Source organism: Protopterus annectens, chromosome 10.part0 (assembly GCF_019279795.1).
Source record: "Protopterus annectens isolate FY-2018-M chromosome 10.part0, PAN1.0, whole genome shotgun sequence".
Taxonomy (NCBI): Eukaryota; Metazoa; Chordata; order Ceratodontiformes; family Protopteridae; genus Protopterus; species Protopterus annectens.
Window position 1 is genome coordinate 644,888,847 of NC_056744.1, and position 16,811 is coordinate 644,905,657.

Genomic DNA, 16,811 nt, shown 5'->3' on the forward strand with positions numbered 1-16,811 from the left:
CCCTAATAAGACTCCCCACTGGCACAGTTATAGGGTACATATCTCAGTTGGGTAGCCAAGCCAAAACCTCCAGTGTCCTCTCTGTCCAACTGGTTCTTTATTGTCCCTGTCCAAGTAACTCACACACACACACACACACACACACACACACACACACACACACACACACACACACACACACACACACACACTCACACACACACACATACATATATACACACACACTTTGAGATTTGGATTGTATACAAACACACAGACACTCCTGGGGAAGGCTGGCACAGGCTCTCCAGCTATGCCCCCTCCTGCTGGGCTATAAGGTAGTAATCACTGCCACCAACTACTCTTACCAGCTACTAAAATGGCCCTTACCAAAGGGTGTTCAATTATACTGTGCAATATTATTATTAAATAGTAAGTGAACAAATAGCATGGCTTATTGGAGTGGCTTTGTACAGTATCACTATATACATGCAATGTACTCTAGAGCTTAAATTATCTCTACACAAAACAGCCACAGTTGAAAGGTTTAAAAATATTTAATAATAAATAACAAAAACACAAGACAAATCTTCTCAATTAAATACAGTGCTAGTCAAAAGTTCAGAAATCACAGGAAAATGCTTAAAATAATACTGTAGAATAGTCTGATATAAATATAGAAAACAGCTATACTAAATCTGATTAAATTTCTATCTAACTCTAAGAGCAATTACAGTTCTAAATAAACTTACATATAGGTCCATAGGTAGGTACTAGGCTATTAGCCCAAGGGTCTAAGCAAACCTAGCCAACAAGGTTCCCTGGCTTATGCCACCCAAGAGATTTGTTTTCCTGTGCCCCTGTCAAGCAGAGCCACATAAGTGATCCCCGGGGTGTATTTCCTATTTCCCATCCACTCATACAAGATTTTTCTTGAAGAGTGCTAATGAGGAACTTTGCTTGACATAGATGGGTAGCTTGTTCCAGAGTATGGGAAGTCTCTGGGACAGGAATGTATCCCTTCAGCATGTCCTGTTTATTGTGGTGACAAGGTTTAGGTCTGTAGACCATGTAGCTCTGAGAGATTGGGATTTCTTTAGGTGTAGCATGTCCAGCAGCTCTGGGTTTGACATAGCTTTATATGGTAGGCAGAGATCACCTCAGAGTAGGCAATATGCTATGGAGTAAAGCTGGAGTTTTTTGAGACGGTCAGTGAAGGCCATCTGAGGCCAGTAATCCTCTTTGTGAGGTACTTCTGTGGCCTTTCCAGCTGCTACAGATGTCTTGTGAGGTACATTGCAAAAGGGACATTGTACTCTATAATGGGTTTAATGAGGGTCGAGTAGAGAGGAACAATGACCTCTTTTTTCCTGCATGAGAACCCTTTTGTGATGAGGTGTGCCATGTAGAAGGATTTCCTGACTACTGTGGTGATGTGATTATCAAAGGACAGATTTGTGATGAGGTGTGCCATGTAGAAGGATTTCCTGACTATGTGGTGATGTGATTATCAAAGGAGAGACTACTGTCCACATGGGTCCCAAGGTCTCTTGTCACACATTCAGCATTAAGCAGACTGCCGCCTATGTGATAGTTTATGGGTACAGAGTTTTTAACAAAGGGGATGACAATGCACTTTTTGACATTGAGCTTGAGGCCATGGCTCTGACACCAGGCATCTGTCTCAGTGAGGCCCTTCTCTAGGATGTCCACATCATTTGGGGACTCGACTATGGCTCCTAGTTTGCAGTCATCTGTGAACTTCATTAGCCAAAGCCCTTCTGTGTTAGCCAATACTTCAGAGAAGTAGATACCAAACAGGAGAGGTCCTCCCAGGACTGAACCCTGTGGCACCCCACTTGTCACTGGTTTGAAGTCAGATTTGGAGTCTGCAACTTTTACAGTGTGGGTTCTGTCAGTGAGCCAGTTGGCAACCCATCTTGTGACACAGGGATTTATACCTAGTTTAGTGACTTTAGCTATAATTCTAGAATGGGGGATGGTGTTGAACACCTTTATAGAGGTGAAGATAGGCTGTGTGAACCACCTTACCCTTGTCTATGGCTTTGGTGACTGCCGCAAAGAAGTTGATCAGGTTCAGGAAGCATGATCTGCCTTTCACAAACCTGAACTGGTTGGGGTCCAGAGTTTGGAGGTTACCAATGTCTTTGTTTATGAGTTCCATGATGATATGTTCCATGGCCTTACAGACCAGGCTCTTCAGGCTAATAGGGCAATAGATCCCGGGATCAGTGGTGGCTCCCCCTTTCTGGAGTGGGATAACTGTTGCTGTGCGCCATTCAGTGGGCACAAAGCCTGACATGAGGCTTTGATTGAACATGGTGCTTAGGTGGGGAACCAGTTAGTTCTGAAGTTAGTGTAAAATGCAGCCTGGGATGTTGTCCGGTCCCATGGATGCTGTGTTTTTCACTTTAGAGAGTGCAGCTTTTACCTGCATAGTTGTGATTACAGGGACTCTGCATTCTTCCTGTATAGCTATGGGAACTTTAGGGGATGAGAAGGGGGTAAAGTTAGCACTGAACTTATCTGCCAGGACATTGGCAATATCAGTTGGTTCTATAATTTTTGTGCCATTGTGCTGTAACTCAAAGCAGATCTGGGTGTTGCCATTGAGATTCTTGACATAGCTATGGAATGGTTTGTGGTTGTCCCTAGAATCAGTGGCAATTTTGTTTTCGTAGATAGCTTTGGAGGATCTTATAAGGGATTTCAGCTCCTTACTGAGGTTGACCAGGGAGCTCCTCCACTCATGGGATTTTACTCTTTTTTGCAACAGTTTCTTCCTTCTGTTGTAGACTTTGTTTATGGCAGGGGACCACAAGATTGGCTTCCTTTTTTTGGAGGATAGCATTTAGTTTCTGTTTGGCATAGCATGATCCATGCACTCATGTAAGTGCTTATAGAGTGCATTTGTGTAGGATTCAGCAGTCATAACTGTATTGTCCATCTGCATGGGTGTCATGAAATTCACCACTTCTGTCTTAAGAAGCATGAAGTTGGCTTTGGAGAAATATTTTACCATGGTTTGCTTAATGGGAAGTGGGGGCGGGATGTGGATATCTAGGGTGATTAGCTTATGGTCATATCTGACCAACAAGGAGTTGACTTCAGGTGTGGAACACCGGTCGCTCATGTCAGTAATGACTAGGTCTAGGATATTGTTGCCCCTGGTGGGGGGTGTGGATAATTTTATCCAGGGCATTGGAATTTATGAATTACAAAAGCATTTAGCGAAGGAGTTGGCACATGAGTAGTTTTCCCAGTTAATGATGGGGTAGTTGTAATCGCCCATTATTAGGGTGTTTGGTTGAACCCTAATATTTTCCAGTATATCAAGAAAAGAGGAGTGGGAATCCTGGGGCATGGTGGGGGATCTGTAGCAAGCTACAATTTGGAGTGCAGTTTTGCCCAGAGTTAGTTGCACTTGGATAACCTCAGATGCATTATGCTGAGCAACTAGCCTGAAGGTGTGGATATCCTTAATGAATATGGACACACCTCCACCTTTGGTGTTCTGGTCCAGGTTAGATGGCCGAAACATGTGATATGAGTTATAGCCTGGTAATGCAGGGGTGCTCTCTGGAGCCTTGAACCAGGTCTCAGTCACTGCACAGATATCGATGTTCTCCATTTTAAGGAGCACCTCGAGGGAGTGCATTTTGAGATTTAGACTTCTAGCATTGAGTAACATTACCCTCAATTTTTGCTTGCCTGTTCCTGTTACGGTGGTGAGTTTGTCATTTGAACCTTGCCTAAAAAGCCACTATAGGTGCAGCAAGAGCCTTAGCCAGTATCTGGAATCCCAGGGGTGACCGGTGCAGGCCATCTCTGGCAAAGCATTGTGGTCTGTTGACCATGTTGTCCCAGGCTGGCAGATACTGGATCCCCTTAGAATGACACCAGAAGCTTAGCCAATTGTTGAAGTCAATCATTTTGTCCTTGTACTACTGTATCATTCTGGGTGATGGCAGGATGCTGCTCAGGGCTAGGGTCATACTTGCCTGGGCTACAAGGTCGGAGAGCTCTTCCATGTCTCTTTTCATGTAGTTCAGGGAGGTACATCTCAGGTCATTCACACCAACATGGACAATGACAGAGTCATATTTGTACTTGTGGAGTGACCTGAGTGTGTGGGTTATGTGGTGGATCCTGGGACCCAATAGGCAGCTGACAGTAACTTTCTCCTTATTTAGCCTGGTGAGTGGGATATCAGTGCGCCTGACTATAGAGCCACCTATGACTAGTGTGTTGGGTACGTTGTTTTGCCTTATGGGCTCTGGTTGAGTGGCACACTGAGTCTGTAGGCTATGTGTCATTTGGGTTGTGTTGGGGGGTGGAGGTTGCTTGCATTTCTGCTTTGGAGGTCTCTGTTGCTTGAGCAGAATATTATTGAGAGTCTCCGTGAATGTTTTTGTGTTTCTATGTGTGGATTTTGGTGGTGTAGGTTTAGTGGGAGTGTGTTGCATGAGGTGTGGTGCAAGTGTTTACCTTCTCCTCTTGACTGTCAAGTTCAGCCTTGGTTGGAGAGAGCTTTACCTCCAGTTTGGCAAGATAAGTGCATCTCTCACAGGTTGCAGTGTTGGGTGGTAGGAGGAGAGGGTTGTCTGTGTACATGAGGCACTTGCTACATTGCCCCAAGATGCCCAGATTCATCAGATACACAGGAGAGAACACTGGGAGCTGACCTTTGGACATGCCTGAATAAAAAACTATTTTTCCCTAGACAAGTGAGGAAAGTGAGTACAAGAGTTGTTTTTCTCTAAGCAAGTGAGGAAAGTAAGTACAAAAACTGTTTCCTCTAGGTAACGAGGAAGGTTGAGTGCTGTAGTAATTTGTAGCTTATTTAGTGCTTACAACACGTTCTGAACAAGTGTTGAGTATGAATGAACAAATTCAAGTGCTAAAACTAAGAATCTGTATCTGAACTAGACTAGTTACAGGAAAGAAACAAGTGCAAATGTGGGCTTTTAAATCAGAAAGTTGAGAGAGATGGAAAAACTGCCCAAACAGCCAATAACTACAATTTCTGGGCCAGAAACCACTCCTTATGTGGTAGATAGGTTACCTAGTGCTTATCACTCCCAATGATAAGCTAGCAGGCTTCCCTCCAACACAGAAAGGCTTAAGGGCCTCAGGTTCTTACAAGCAGTCCTGGATACAGCACATCTGTATCTGGACTAGACTAGTTACAGGAAAGGGGAGAAACAAGTGCAAATGTGGGCTTTTAAATCAGAAAGTTGAGAGAGATGGAAAAACTGCCCAAACGGCCAATAACTACAATTTCTGGGCCAGAAATCACTCCTTATGTGGTAGATAGGTTACCTAGTGCTTACCACTCCCACTGATAAGCTAGAAGGCTTCTCTCCAACACAGAAAGGCTTGGGGGACTCAGGAGCTTATAAACAGTCCTGGATACAGCAAATCTGTATCTGGACTAGACTAGTTATAGGAAGGGGGGAAACAAGTGCAAATGCGGAAGTTCAGAGAGATGGAAAAACTGCCCAAATGGCCAATAACTACAATTTCTGGGCCAGAAACCACTCCTTATGTGGTAGATAGGTTACCTAGTGCTTACCACTTCCACTGATAAGCTAGAAGGTTTCCCTCCAACACAGAAATGCTTGGGGGGCTCAGGAGCTCACAAACAGTCCTGGATACAGCAAACCTGTATCTGGACTAGACTAGTTACAGGAAGGGCAGGGAACAAGCATAATATTTTTGTTACAGTTAAGCAGAACACAGGGAGATTCTAACAAATTTTTTTTGTAAAGGAAAGGGAGAGAGGAGAAGATAATTCAAGGTTAGGAAAGTAAGTGGGATGGCCTGCTCAAATGTTCTCTCTGTATTAGGTAGAATGAGCTAATGATACTAGACTGGCAGGAGTGTCCCAGATCAAATTTACAGTAGGGGCGGGCAACTGCAAAGCCACCAAGTATAACAGCAAGACACCAACAGGGAAGGAGTGTGGGAAATAATACTACAGCTACTAGCCTACACTCTTTTAGACAGTAAACACTGCATAAATGTTTATCACAGCAGAAGAACAGCAGTGAGCCACAAAATGAAAGTTTTAAACAGATAAAGGAGTAAGGAGACTCTACAGACTGCTTTTAACTGCAAACAAATCAGTTATATGATACACTCCCTGGCAGGAAATCAGAACAAACAAATAGGTGCTTAACAAGTAGAGAAAATTTCCTGTTAATACCTTTCACACAGTGAAACTAGCTAAAAGCTAAACATATAGAGCAAAGGCAGAGTACTAGTGAGTTGATGTTCTTCAGACAAAATCCAAAATGCTCTTTGATTCTCTCTCTCTCTCTCTCTCTCTCAGAAAGTGTTACAAATAATACATCACTGCTGACTCATTTTAGATTACATCATTCTTCTCTGGTCCCCAGGCTAACAGAAACTCAGAGTTTTAACATTTCTTTGATCTTGCACCTAGCCAGGAAACTACTGCAATAAAAGACATTATATATGTGAACTCTAGTAATTACCTTCGGTCTCAAAACAACAGAAGGAATTCCACAGTCCAGACATTATGCCACTGAGCTTTGAGATCAAAGTGTCATATAATGCTTGACTTATCAGCTTTCTCCCAGAAGAGTGCACTGTGGTTACATTTTTGAAGTTCAACATTTAACATAATTTTCTTACATTTAAGAGGACAAGCCTGTGGATTATATTCATATTTACAATGACATAGAATTATCTACAAAATTCTATCTAGTAGGGTTGGCAGCCACCACATATCACCACAACCACACACAAAAATATGCACTCAAATACTGGTGTGTGTGTGTGTGTGTGTGTGTGTGTGTGTGTGTGTGTGTGTGTGTGTATTTTTTTCACACACCTACCTAAGCATATATACCCCCCCCCACACACACACACACACACACACACATGCACACACACATACACACACACCCATAAACACCACACATACACAAGTATGCATACCACACACCAAGATACACAATACACACAGATATGCATACCACACAAATACCAATATATCCCACACACACACAGATATATCCACCCACACCACACACCCCAAATACACACAGATATACCCAACACATATGTTGATATACAGACACACACATACAGCTATATCCAAACACACACACCACAATATATTCACACACAACCAAACATAGACATACCCAAACACACACACACACACACCAGACATTCCCACTCATATGGACACCACACACAGATATATACACTCACACACACTCCAGCCACAGATATTCAAAACACACATGTGCATGCACACACCCCACACATATATACTGACCCAATCACACACGACACACAGATATATTTACTCAACCACACAACACACAGATATAACCATCCACCAGAAAATACCACATGCATACCACATAGAAATGCCCACCCACACACCAAACACAGATACACCCACCGAAACATACACATCACACACACACACCACATAGATATACTCACCCACACACCACACACAAATATACCCATTCCTCCACAATCACACCATGCACAGAGGCACACACACACACGCACAGATATACCCACCCACACACAAAGAGATATACCCACCTGCACACACCACACACACACATACCTCCCACAAACTCATCACTCATGCATACATATACAGATACATACACATCAACACAAACATAGATATACAACCCCACACCTTGATACCACATACAGAGATATAGATCCAAACACAAACACATACATGTGCGTGTATATATAGTTTTTCATACATACAAACACCACACAGATATACACCCACATATATGTGTGTGCGAGTTGTGTATGTTGTGCACACAATTCACACCAACACAGATAGGCACACACACACACAAACACAAAAACTACACTCAAATCATACCCATTCTACACTCAGAGATACACACAGACACACACCACACAAATATGCACCCAGAGACATATTACTCACATAGATCCAGAAACACAAATATGAAAACAGATATATCACACTGCCACACATACACCCCACTAGCACATGCACACATTCACACATACACAAACATATGCACCTCACATATGCAGATATGCATACCACACACTGGGCTACACAACACATACAGATACACACACACACACACACACACACACACACACACACACACACACACATGCTAATATACCCCACACACACACAGATATACCCACCCACACCACACCACACATGTATAAACACACCACAAATGCACACTATGCCCAACACACATGTTGATATACAGACACACACAGATATATCCAAACACATGCCAAGATATACTCATACACAAACCAAACACAGACATACGCAAACACACACACACACACACACACACACACACACACACACACACATACACACACACACACAAACACACACAAAACAAACAGATGTTCCCACCCACACACACCACACACAGATATACTGACCCACTCACACACACAACACACAGATATACCAACTCACATACAACACATAGAGATATAACCACCCACCAACAAACACACATGCACACCACATAGAAATCCCCACCCACAAACCGCACACAGATACATCCACCCAAACATACACAACAGAGATATACCCATTTCTCCACAAACACACCACACACAGATATATGTATATGTGTGTATGTGTATATATATATATATATATATATATATATATATATATATATATATATATATATATATATATATATATATATATATATTATATATATATATATAAAATACACACACACACACACCACACAGATACACCCACTCACAAACACCACACACAGATATACTCAACCACATGACATGGCTATACCCCTGCAAACACCAGACAAACACATGTATCCCCCGCAAACTCTTCACTCTTGCATACATACATACATACATACATACATAGATACATACACACCAACACAAACATAGATACACAACCCCACACCCTGATACCACACACAGAGATATACACACACACACACACACACACACACACACACACACACTAACGCATACATAGATTTACAGACCCATCACACACCACACACAGATTGTACCCATGCACCCCCACTCACACCACACATATATACTCACCAACCCACACACCTCGCACAGATATACCAGCCACATCACATACACCACACAGATATACTCACTCACTTCCCATACACCACACATATATACCCACCCACACACACACATATACCACACAGATATATCCACTCACACACCTCACACACAGATATACCCACCCACAAAAACACAGATATACCTACCCGCACACACCAGAAACACTCACACACAGATTCTTATTAGTGGCAATTGAGGTCTTAAGATTCAGCATGCATTCTTCCTATGAGGTGTTACCTTTTTTGAATGTGGTGACCATTCAGAATAACTGTGGTAAGACTGATACACAATTGTACCTTAAGGAAACGTGAAAGAATAATTATTTGGTAAGATCAAGTATGCATCCCCAGCATATTTACCCTAGTATAGTTGAAGCACAGCTGCTCAGAGTTTCCAGATTAAGTACTAGAGAAGATGATTTTTTATAAAGAAGTATTAATAATGGGGAAATTTTTTCAACATTGAGGCTATGATAAGGAACAGATTGCTAAGGCACAACAGAAAGGTAGGGCCATCCATGGGTAGCAAGGGAGAACCTATTTGTATAGGAATGATATCCACCCCCAACAGAGTTATGAACAGATGAAAAAGAGGCCACAACTGGAACAAGTTAGCTGTGTTGTTCTGACCTAAACGAGTGATATTACGTATGTATGTGACATCACTGAAGCTAACTGGAAGATACTTATATCGGATGAGACAATTAAACAGATTGTTGGAAATAGACCGCATTTTGCCTTTAAGAACAGTGCGATCTTAAGCAAATGTTATTTTAAACATAAAGCACCTGTAAAGATACAGTCCAGCAGGAAAGGAATCTATCCATGTTGTTGCTGTGCATTGCAAGTATATATCCAAAGAACAACATTTCAAACACCCACTTAGTAATTTTACGTTTATACTGAAACTGTATGCTGACGGTACTAATCAAAATTTGGTGTACTTAGCTACATGTGACAGCTGTGCATGTTTCTATGTAGGTAAGACTGTGAGGCAGTTTAAAGAAAGGATATCTAAGCATAACAGTGATATCCATTTGAAAGATTTTAAAAATGAGCATGAATCAAATGAACACAACTTCTTTTTTAGTGTATTGCCTGTGGTATCTGAAAAGAGAGGCGGTGATTATAATAATCGCTTGGACAGTGCAGAAATGAAATGGATAGGAAGGTTCCAAGCACATAGATATCCTAATTTAAACTCATACTTCCCTCTGAAATCTGTCATTAAGGGGAGGAAGATGAAGCATTAATGTTCATTGGCTGAAAGTTCTTTTAAATTTTGACATCAATGATTAGTTTAACAGATCTGATGATGGGTAATCTTGTACCTGAAAGTGCTTATCTCCTGGTTTTATAAGTTTCTTAGAAGTTTAAGTCTTACTATTTTATTAACATTCCTATTTGAGCCACAGTAGTCTTTTATATGGACTGCCTTGTTGCAACAGCACTGATTTGGTTTTCTCATATTACTTTGTGGTACGGTGCTGTTTCCTGGTGGCTGTTCCCGTTTGTTTGCTTATATACATAATATATCATATATATTATATGGATCTAGGACTTTTGATCGAAAGCTCAAAAGTCCGAATCCATAATTATCAAACACACTTTAACGAAAGTGTTTTCACCGAAAAAGTGCTTTCGTTAAAGTACGTTAAAAAAAAAAAACACACATAAAATCTACTGCTATGCAGGGGGGCAAGCCTCCCTGCACCCCCCACATTAATATTTTCACGCTGAGGTCGCACTACAGTGGGGAAAAGGGAATTTTTCCCTTATCCACACCATAGTACGACTGGCACAACAAGCATACTTACCTGAAAGTGCTGCTTCGGTGAACAGCACTTTCGGTTAAGTATGTTCGCCGATTAAGGTTTTGGTGGAAAGTGCAGTCAGAGATCTGTACAGATCCCATATTTTTTTATATATATATATATATATATATATATATATATATATATATATATATATAATATATCTATATATATATATAGTTAACCTTTGAAAGGTTGAAAATCAAAAATCAACCTACCGAAGGGCCCTTTGTGTGAACCATTCCATTCTGCACCGAAGTTCGAAAATCAGCAAATCGAAAACCAGATTCATTGATTTTCGAACTACAGTTACAAATACATAGCATAATGTAGGGGGGAAAGCCCCCTACGCCCCCCCCCCACACCCCTACTTTATTATTCTAACTCCTAGGTCGCACTGCAGTGGGGAAAGGGTCCACTTCCTGATCCCCACTATAGTGCACTTCGCACCCAAAATGCCGAATCTGCAATGAGCGAATGTCAATGTGCATATTCGCTGCATTTCTATTCGGGTATCTGTAAATGTGAAAACTTACTTCCGCACAATTGTCTTTTGACAATGTGCGTTTCAAGTTTTCACACACACACACTCACACACACAAATATATACCCAGACACATATTACTGACATAGATACAGCAACACATAGCACACACATAGATATATCACACATCAGACATACACACCACAAACACATAGATACACACCATACACACAAACACACACACACACACACACACACACATACAAACTCCACACACTTACATACCCATCACACACATAGATATACATACCACACATGCAAATATATCCATGCATACACACACGCTCACAAACACAACACAAAAATGCACACAAATATACTGAGAAGTCACACACACCACACACTCACCCACACCATGCACAAATATGCCCACCCAGCCACATACACTACACATAGCATATTCACTCATCCACTCACCAGACAGATATATCCAACCAAACATACACATCACATATACACCACACACAGATGTACCCACCCACACACACCAGACACAGATATAACCAACCCAAACACACATCACATACAGATATATCCACCCACACAAACACACCATACAGATATACCCACTCACAGACCCTACACCCAGATATAACCACCAACACACATATATACCCAGCCACACATGATACAGATAAACCCACCCACCCTCCACACAGAGATGTTCCATCACAGACACATGTACCTACCCACAGACAGATATACTCACCCACACACATGCAAGAAACACATACTAATACCTCTACCAGCACATACACAGATATAAACACCTGCACACAGGTTTAATTTGCTTGTCTGTATATATTGTCCCTATACATTCCCTTTAAAAGCATGTTGGGCATGCATACTATTCCTATGAGTGGGGTTTTTATACAAACTAGTCTGTATACCCAACTCATTACGATAAAGTTCAATATCCAGAAAATTCATCTTAATTCCAGAGTATGTTATTTTAAACTTTCAAAAATCATTAGTGGCATTCTGGAAATTGACAAAATCTAATAATTCAGATTCATTCCTCATCCATACAAAAAAGATGTCATCAGTACATCTCTTAAAAAAGCAATTTTGGATGCATAAATACACAAATCATTAAATATATGCAGATATTCCCACTTATTTAGCACAAGATTAGCATAGGTGTTAGCAATGGGAGTGCCCATTGTAGCACTCGCTATTTGATGGTAAAATTAGTTGTCAAATATAAAAACACTATTATCGAGTACAAGTTGTAATAATTCACATATAGTCTCAATTTCTCTGCCATTAATTCTGCCTTGTTCATTTAGGAGTTCTCTGACGGCACAAACTCCACATTCATTATGAATTACAGCAAACAATGAAATGATGTCCAACGTTACAAAAATAAAATTACAATGGTTACCTCCATCATACCGTGTACGTAACTGAATCAAAAAGTCATCTGTATCTTTAATAAAATTTTTAACATACAATAAATATTCGTTTTTGCAGGTATAAAGATATTGGTTCAGTTGTCCTTCCCCTTCCCAAGACAGTTGGTCTCACTGGTGGGTTATCTGAACACTTGTGTATTTTTGGCAAACCATATAATCTTGGAGTGATGAACAAGGGACATTAAAGTAATTAAATAGATCTAATGAAATATCACTCATAATCTCAAATCATAAACTGCCATGTTAATATTTTGTATACATTTAGCCACATCAACAGCTCTAATTTCTTTATTATTAAAAATATCATTCATTGCAACAACATACTTTACCCGATCCATAATGACTATAGCGCCCACTTTATCAGCCTCTTTTATAATGATATCATTGTTGCTCTCTAAATTAAGAAAAGCTTGGTGCTCTTTTGGGGTCAAGTTATAAAACTTTCCACAAAATGCCTATAAAAACATATCACATATTTGCCGTTCACACACTTCGTATCTCCAAAAGTGAGTTTTAAGTTTAAATTCCGACTATATAACTTTAGATCAGTTAACCCATTAGTCAATGTGTCCATTCTAGAGGGAATAAATTTCATACCTTTATTAAGGAGCTGTATGTCCAGCTCAGTAAGCTGATTGCCAGATAAATTTGCAACAGAGTCCATATTTAATGTTTTTGTTGTTGAGTTTTGTTGCGGGTTTGTGGACGGCCATGAAAACTGGATTTTCTCTTCCTCACCTGTGATCTCCCTCTGAAACGCCCCCTCTTGTGAGTGGGAACTTGCTGTGGTAATTTTGGATGAAAGATTGGCAGAGCCTTCTGAAAATCCACGGGTCTCATGGTGTTGTCTGATAGTTCAGTGACATCAGTAGCACCCACAGAAGGTGCTGATACTGAGTTAACTTCATTCATTGTAGGAGCACTTGTAGTTATATTTAAAGGAACAGAAGGTACTTTATTCAAAGAATTTGAAGTACTCAAGGTATTATCAATAGATGTAGTAGCAATAGGTATACACACAAACACCACACAGATATACCCACCCACACATACACCACACATACACAACACACACACACACACACACACACACACACAGATATACCCACTCCCACATATACCAAACAGATATAACCTAACACCCCACACAGATATACCTGCCAACACACAACACAGATATACCTACCAACACATCACACACAGACATACCTACCCACATACACACAGATATAACCATCCATCCGCACACACCAAACACAGATATACCAATCCCCATACACAGAGATATACCCACCTGCACACACGCATACACACACACACACACACACACACACACACACACACACACACACACACACACACACACACACACAAAACCACAACCACACTGTACATACATAGATATATACACACCACCACAAAGATACACAACCCAAAACATTAATGCACGCACATAGATATACAACCCACACAGATATATTCACACACATGAACACCAGACAGATACACACCAACACATGCACAACACAGACACTTAAATATGCACACACAGATGTACACCATTCTACACATAGACTAAACACACACAAATATATATCCAGACATATATTATTCACATAGATACACAAACGCACAGTGCACACAGATATATCACACACCAGACATACACACCACAAATTCACAGATATGCACAGCTACATATACCACACACCTATAGATATATCCATGCACACACCCACAAACACACCACATATACACGCACAGATATACCAATCCACTCACACACACTTCACACAGATATACCCACCCACACCATGCACAGATAAGGTGGATATAAAAAGTTTACACACCTCTGTTAAAATGCTAGTTTTTTGTGATATAAAAATGAGACCACAGTAAATCATTTCAAAACTTTTCCCACCTTTAATATGACCTATAACCTGTACAATTCAACTGAAAAACAAACAAATCTGTTAGGGGAAACATATAAAAAATAAAAAAACATACATTACACTGGTTGCATAAGTGTGCACACCCTTAAACTAATACTTTGTTGTGTGTGCACACCCTTAAACTAATACTTTGTTGAAACACCTTTTGATTAAATTACAGCATTCAGTCTTCTTGGGTACACACCTGCCATCAATTAAAGAGACTCTGTATCCACTGACACACACCACACACAGATATATCCACATACACACCACAAGCAGATATACCCCACAACACACAAAACATAGATGTACCCACCCACACACCACACATACACAACGCACACAGATATACCCAGCAACACAGACACCAAGCACAAATATACCCTCACACACACACACACACACACACACACACACACACACACACACACACACACACACACACACACACACACACTACAGAAAGATACTCCCACATAAACACACCACACACAGATATACTCATCCACAGACCACATACCGAACACACACTCAAATATACCCTTCAACACACACACATATACCCACCCATGTACACACTAGACACTGATATACCCACCCACACACAGATGTACTGACCACACACACCATACATATACACACACACACACACACACACACACACAAAGATACATTCACACAGTCATCACACACTCAGATACATTAATCTACATACACATACACAAACCACACACAGATGTACTGACCCACACATACAAAATATTACTGTACTCATTCACACATCACACACACACACACACACACACACACACACACACACACACACTACAGAAAGATACTCCCACATAAACACACCACACACAGATATACTCATCCACAGACCACATACCGAACACACACTCAAATATACCCTTCAACACACACACATATACCCACCCATGTACACACTAGACACTGATATACCCACCCACACACCACACAGATGTACTGACCCACACACACACCATACATATACACACACACACACACACACACACACACACAAAGATACATTCACACAGTCATCACACACTCAGATACATTAATCTACATACACATACACAAACCACACACAGATGTACTGACCCACACATACAAAATATTACTGTACTCATTCACACATCACACACACACACACACACACACACACACACACACACACACACACACACACACACACAAACCACACAGATATACTCACCATACACCAAACACACACACAAAATATACCCACCCACGCACACACCAGACACAGATATACCCACCCACACACCACATGCAGATATACACAATCACTCACACACCATACAAAGAAATACCTACACACTCGCACACACACCACAAACAGATACACACACACACACACACACACACACACACACACACACACACACACACACACATATACCCACTCACACATATACCAAACAGATATAAATAAACACCCCACACACTAATATACCCACCCACACACAATACAGATATACCTACCAACACACCACACACAGACATACCTACCCACATACACACAGATATAACCACCCATCCGCACACACCAAACACAGATATACCAATCCCCATACAGAGAGATATACTCAACTGCACACACACACACACACACACACACACACACACACACACACACACACACACACACACACACACACACACACACACACAAAAAAAACCACCACCACACTGTATATACATAGATATATACACACCACCACAAACAAAGATACACAGCCCAAACCTTTAATACACACACATAAATATACAACCCACACAGATATATTCACACACATGAACACCAGAAAGATACACACCAACACATGCACAACACAGACACTTAAATATGCACACACAGATGTACACCATTCTATACATAGACTAAACACACAGACATATATACC